The sequence below is a fragment of the Geotrypetes seraphini genome, chromosome 2 (assembly GCF_902459505.1).
Source record: "Geotrypetes seraphini chromosome 2, aGeoSer1.1, whole genome shotgun sequence".
NCBI lineage: Eukaryota > Metazoa > Chordata > Amphibia > Gymnophiona > Dermophiidae > Geotrypetes > Geotrypetes seraphini.
The window spans coordinates 432,997,306-433,004,762 of record NC_047085.1 but is presented as its reverse complement, the minus strand read 5'-3'; positions in this window follow the sequence as shown (position 1 = coordinate 433,004,762).

The following is a 7,457-nucleotide window of genomic DNA, read 5'->3' as shown; positions in this document are numbered from 1 at the left end:
ATAGGAAAATGATCATGAGGTGTAAGTAGTTTACCCAGGCTGGTGGTGACGTCCCGTATTTTAGCTCCAGGCAGACAGCAAACCTCCCTTGAGTGTGCATCCGGTCTGCAGATTGGTCCCTCGGTGCCCCTCAGCATGGAGTCCCCAGTGACTATAACTCTGCGCTTCTTCCGTTGTGGGGGGGGAAGTCGGTCAGCAGATGGGGTTGCGTGCTGGGCCTGCTCCTGTTCTTCGAGTTCTTCGTGCTGGGCCTGCTCCTTTACTTTGTCGGCAGCTTCTTCCTGAAGAATCTGGAATCTGTTCTTTAGGACGAGTTGAGGGGTTGATGTAGGGTTGGCCTGTAGGGAAGAAAAAGAAGAGGATGAAGAGATTGAAAAAAGGGGGGGGATCTTCTATGTTTACCTGTGGAAGAGGTCACCAACTGCCAGGTGTCATTGCCGCCAGCCATTTCCTGTATCCCAAATGTTGGCTTCAAAGCTGATGATTTGGGCGTCTCGAGAATGGACTTGTCGTGGGTCTGCTCTGTAATTTGGGACAACTCCTGAACGACTCCGTCGATGTAGGCTTCATCCTCTCGGATGCTTCTCAGGCGAACCACCTCCCATGAATATTTTAAATTAGATTTAAAATTTATGCAAAGAAAATGTAGGCATAAGCTGAAACCTATGATAAATTTGCTATCGTTGAGTGATGATCCTATAGTAGGATGCCATATTTTCATTTTTGTATGAAGACTGTAGGATTTATTAAGACATTATAAACATATATTTGAACAGATTAAAAAATGTCTTTAGTCCTGTAAAATTGATTTTTATCCTCACACTGCAACTAGAGGATTATTTTTTAAACAGAGCATGGGAGAAAAAAAATTATTTTAATGAATTGTACCTGTAGCAATAAATTACTATCAGAATTATGATTTAAAAAGTTAAGGACATGTTTAAAATCATACATAGCAGGAAATTTGTCTACTAATCATTTTTTCTACCACCTAACCTGTCTAGGCCATAATTAATACATTGAACCAGATAAAGTAAGAGGTTTCATGCCTTCTAGTAAATGCCAAGTGCAAGAAACTCAAATCCGTACATCCAGTCTACCCAAACCTTTTATCACTTCTTTGCCCACCACTCCATAGCCTCCACAGCCTGCCTAAAATTTGTCGCTGTAAAGGTCTCTAGCACCCTCGCTGGTAGTCTACATCAAGACTTGTCGGTTTTAATTTGAACAAGATCAACCCTTAAACATCTGGACACATCTAAGTTAAAATGCAACTTTCATTAAGGTTTTAGGTTTTAATCACTCAGCTTTTTAGAGGCCTTATACAACTATATAGTGTTGTACAAGATTACTACTCACATTGCATGTAAATTGAAGCAAAAATTATAAGAGGCACATTTGTCTATTTGCTGTCTTGGAGCATGAGCAGGAGTCTGGAATATTGCACAAGGGTGATGGGGATAAGGAGGACTCTAAGAAAGCTAGGGTGAAAGTGTCTCGTAATATCTGTAATTGCTTGCAAGGTTTTCACATTTATGCAAATGTGTTAGGCCAAGTGAAGCCAGAATTGTACCCAATTTTGTAAGAGTTTGGAACAGGAAAAGTCTAAGGTGTGGGGTTATCTGGATGTGGATTTGAGGATAGCGGAGATGACTCATGGAAACATTCCTTTCAGATTTCTCAAGGGACAGGACCTTCTATGTTTGGCGGTCCCAGTCTGCAGGTGTAGAAAGAAGTGGGGGGTTCCCAGGTTTGTGGGGAGGTGGGGGAGTGGCAGGAGATCCACGTTGTGGAAGGGCTTGTTTTCAGTTCAATTTAGGGCGATGTGACAGGCCTTCTTGTTGTTTCAGACATGCCTGCCATGCTTGGGGTGAAGAGCACCCAGATTTCAGGAATGTCATCTGGTGGGGCTAGTTCCGGAAGTCGTCTGCTGCCTCAAGTTGTACATTTGTTGCCACAAGGCCAAATCCCCAATTGATTTGCAGGTGTTTCAGTTCTGGTTGCAGGAATATCCTTTATAGGACATAGCTCAGTTGTTTTGGGAAGGTTTTTCTGAGGGTTTTGTGATTCCTTTTGAGAGTCCAGTCCTTTCACACTCTGGAGGAGTTGCCGTATAGCGAAAGATTAGAGAAACTGGGCCTCTTCTCCCTCGAGCAGAGGAGATTGAGATGGGGACATGATCGAAACATTCAAAGTACTGAAGGGGATAGACTTAGTAGATAAGGACAGGTTGTTCACCCTCTCCAAGGTAGAGAGATCGAGAGGGTACTCTCTAAAGTTATAAGGGGATAGATTCTGTACAAACGTAAGGAAGTTCTTCTTCACCCAGAGAGTGGTAGAAAACTGGAACGCTCTTCCGGAGTCTGTCATAGGGGAAAACACCCTCCAGGGATTCAAGACAAAGTTAGACAAGTTCCTGCTGAACCGGAACGTACGCAGGTAAGGCTAGTCTCAGTTAGGGCGCTGGTCTTTGACCAGAGGGCCGCTGCGTGAGTGGACTGCTGGGCATGATGGACCACTGGTCTGACCCAGCAGCGGCAATTCTTATGTTCTTATGTACTTGTCATAATAGTGTATCATTTGGGCTTCACCGGGATGTGGTGGTGGTGGAAAAATTGGGGAATTGTCTTTAGCACTAGATAACCTGCAATCACCTTTAAAAAAAAAAAAAAGGTTTCATTAAATCACATGATCCTTCACATCTCTGACATAAGAATGCAGGTCTTTGATTATCAGTCAGTTTTGGTTTATTTTCGTATACATCCAGGAAAGGGGGGGGGGGGAGAGCTATTTCTGTCCTAATTTGACTTTTGAGTATGTCCACCTGGGGTGGGAGGAGGGTGGGAGGATATTTTTAATCTGAATAGGATAAGGTTATTGGGATAGTCTATGTTTTATTGAATAATCATTGGGTGGGGGGGGGAGAAAATGGTTGGTTATGCATATTTGTAAGTTGAATGTGCTTTTATTAACTTATTATATTATATGATATATATTTGTGTATTGCACTTTTGAAGTTTAGAAAATCAATAAAGAATTTTAAAAAAAGAGTGAAATATGAGACAAATGTATAACTGCATACAAATGGTTCAACATATTTTTCCTTAATGCCATTTAGTTGTTCTGTTTTATGAACACAACACTCCATGCTTAGACTGCACTGTAATTACATACAGCCAGGCACATTCAGTTGCATTTGTCTTCCAGCCTATGTGCTTAGCACACCTATACTAGAATGAAAACGGTGCCGTGTTCTATGCCTTGAAGGCACTGGCTTAGACGTTGGTGTTCGATGAGGTGAAAACCTCTTCTTTCTACCAGTATAAAGGGGAGATGCAGCAGAATGATCCACATTGAAGTTATGGAAATAAGGGTTGATGTTTACTCTAGTTTGTCTATGATAGAAATCAAAGAATTCCTTTGTAGCATTATCTTCCAAGCAACCAAGCAAAGCATAGTTTTCTTCTCAATTCCTAATCCATTTTATAGAAAAAGAAAAGTCAACATTACTGTATCTTTTAAATTTTGCAAATAATTCAATAAAAAGAAAAAGAAATAGTCAACCCTGATACCCTCTATTGTTCAAATTTAAACATTTAAGTTCTCCCTGTTTTATTCTTCAAACTGTGCATTTTGAAAACAGAAGCAGCAACATCTATTATAGCAATATTAAGCATAGTGTATTTTATTTTTGCATAGATTTTGCTATTCATTTATATAAAAATTGAAAAATGCTATAAACAGAGCTTTTATGGAAAGAAATTAGCCATACTCATACTTTAATAGTACATGCGTAGAAGCATATGATGTTCAAATCTGAGCTTGGATGCTTTGCAGAACATGTACAAAAATCCAGTAGCAAGCATGACTATTTTCAAAACAGTAAAAAAAATCTGTTCTTTATTCTAGTTTTTCTATGATAGAAACCAAAGAAGAAAATCCTTTGTAGGATTATCTTCTAAGCAAAGCATAGGGCTCCTTTCATTAAGGTGCGTTAGGGCCTTAACATGCGGAATAGCGCATGCTAAATTGCCACGTATGCTAAACCTTAACAACAGCATTGAGCTGGCGTTATTCTAGAAGCATACCGCAAGGTTTAGCACGTGGTAATTTTGTGCATGCGCTAAAAACGCTAGCGCACCTTAGTAAAAGGAGCCCATAGTTTCTTCTCAATTCCTAACCAACACCGATATCCTCTATTGTTTGAATTACTCGTAAGCATTTAAGTTCTCCCTGTTTTATTCTTCAAGTTGTGCATTTTAAAAACAAAAGCAGCAACATCTATTATAGCAATATTAAGCATGGGTTGTTGTGGGGTTTTTTTTTGCATAGATTTTGCTACTCATTTATACCAAAATTGAAAAAATCCTATAAACAGAGCTTTACTGAAAGAAATTAGCCATACGCGTCTTTTAATAGTACATTTGTAGGGGCATATGACATCCAAATCTGAGTCTGGATGTTTTGCAGAACACGCACAAAAATCCAGTAGCAAGCATGACCATTTTCAAAACAGAAAAAAAATCTATCTTTTTATTTCAAAAATGGCCATTTCTCAGATGTATTTGCCCTCAGTGCACCTATCTCTTTGAACCATTTTTGAAAAAATAAAAAATACCAACACATCTAAATGAAAAGCGCACAATACAAGCCATTGGGGTGTAGGTCAGCACAAACACATCCCAGCAGATCAGTGGGGCACCCTAAGGGACGCTGCAGTGAACTTCATATAAACAGGTACACGTCTGGGCCTGAATATAATCAGTACTCAGATAACTTCCGGGAGCTATAGAAGATCCAGATATTCAGAACCACTACCTGGACATGAACTAGCACTGAATTTCCAGCCTATAGGAAATTGAAAGTCTGGGCGTCCAAATGGCAGATGAAATTTAATGTGGACAAATGCAAAGTGACTCACATTGGGAAGAATAACCTAAATCATAGTTACCAGATGCAATGGGTCAACCTTGTTGGTTAGCACCCATGAAAAAGATCTGGATGTCATTGTAGACAATATGCTGAAACCTTTCGCCCAATGTGTGGCAGCAGCCAATAAAGCAAACAAAATGATAGGAATTATTTTAAAAGGGATGGTTAACGAGTAAGAATGCTACAATGCTTTTATATCGCTCCAGGGTGCGACCTCACCTTGAGTATTTCATTCAGTTTTGGTCACCTTATCTCAAAAAAGATACAACGGAACTAAAAAGATTCAAAGAAGAGTGACAAGATGATAAAGGAGATGGAACTCCTCTTGTATAAGGAAAGACTAAAGAGGTTAGGGCTCTTCAGCTTGGAAAAGAAATGGCTGAGGGGAGACATAATTGAAGTCTACAAAATCCTGAGTTGTATAAAATGGGTACAAGTGGATCAATTTTTTATTCCGTCAAAAATTACAAAGACTAGGGGACACTCGATGAAGTTACAGGGAAATACTTTTAAAACCAATAGGAAGAAATATTTTCAGAGAACGGTTAAATTATGGGATGCATTGCCAGAGGTTGTGGTAAGAGTGGTTAACATAGTTAGTTTTAAGACAGGATTGGACAATTTACTGGAGGAAAAATCTATAATCTGTTATTGAGACAGACATGGGGGAAGCCACTGCTTGTCCTGGATTGGTAGCATGGAATGTTGTTACTATTTGGGGTTTTGCTAGGTGCTAGTGACTTGGAATGGCCACCATGAAGACGGGCTACTGGGCTTGATAGACCATTGATCTGACCCAGTGAGGTTATTCTTATGGTCTTAAATTGGTTGGCTGAGAAATTTTCATCACCCTCTCATATGCCATGCATCTGTCAATGAAGGCATAATTTCCAAAAATGTAAGATATGTTAGAATGGGGGAAATTCTATGAGAGGCATCTTAAGATGAGTGCCTAAATAAATAGGCACCTTAAGTTAGATAAACTTAAATCAGTAAATTGGCTTCAATTAAGTGCTTTAAGAAATATAAAATGAATTGGGTGATAGGCGCCCATCTTCTTAGTCGCAATTGTACAAAAGATAGGCGCACATCACATGGTACCTAGCGGCGCCTAACTCCAAAGTAGGAGTGTTTAGGGGTAGAGAAGGATTTAAATGCCACAATGCATGATTGTCTAAAGGGCTTAGGCACCTATAATGTAGGCCTTTAAAATCCTGGCCTAAATTAGAGGCACCTAACTTTTAAGTTAGGTGCACTCTGTAATAGGTACCTAAATGTGATTGACAAGAGAGAGGCATATATATATTATAGGCACCTATCTTTTTAGACGCCATTTACAGAATTTTCCCCAAATTGTATAGGTCAGTTATTTTATTTAGAAGGAAAAGCAGCATGCCCTGTTTGATATGGTATACTGTACTTCTAATTTTCCCAACAGAAACACTGGCAAAGAAAAAAATCTGTCAGTCTTGGGTCTTTGATAAATTTATTCCATTATCATATATCGTTTTAGAGAAATTAATTACCTCTGACCGTTCTCCCGACTCCTTCAGATGGTGTCTTGAAGGATTGTTGGTTGTCATTTGCTCCAATTATCTTGTTTCTTATCAATTCCAACTTAACTACAGACTTTTCCACACAGCGATGGGAAACCCCTCCCCCCCTCCACAAAAAAACCCCCACATCCCTAACTCAAGCATCCTAGATGTCTCCTTTCCTACTAGTTCTCAGCCTAATGCAAATTCCTGATTGTTAGCCAAGTTAAATGAGAAGGCAGTTTTTCAATAGTAAATTATATTTGGAACAGCAAACAACATATTTCATTAAAATAATTTGGCCTGAGGGAGTGTCATAGCATTGAAATTGCACTTATGGACATATTTAATGACATCATTTCCTTTCAAGTTCAATTTATTTAATATACTGCAATCATAAAACCTGAAGGTAAATCTAAGCAGTTTACAATAAAAGATGTTCATTTTACTCAGTTGGACCTTAATATATCATTTGATGCAAAATAATGATCAACATTGCTTCTTGAAAACTCTTTTGAAATAGGGCAATATAATATGACATGCAACTGACTCCCTAGCTAATTTTCCATTCACTCTTACCAAGTAATAATCGATACTGCAGTTTCTGCCTTTACTCTGTTTTCCCCTTCTGAATTCAATCCTTGTTCCAACACCTTTTAATATCTTTATTTCCCCTTTAGTTACTCTCATCCAAGGTAAAGGCATTACATCATACATCTGTGCAGATGACATTCAGCTAGTTGTCTAATCGCTACATCATATAGACTTTTCCCAGCTCAGCAATCAAAGATCTTCAAGCAGTCCAAATGCTGGATATTTCTTGAGTTAATTTACTTTTATATCAATTTACATACTTTTCATACTGGCTACAGCGGTGCCACATAGTGTTTAAAAACAAACAAACAAAAAAAACTTTCATTACGCTACGATTTAAATACCCACCTCCTCATTAGCCATCATTAAATATTTTTCCTTTCATAGACCACTCTC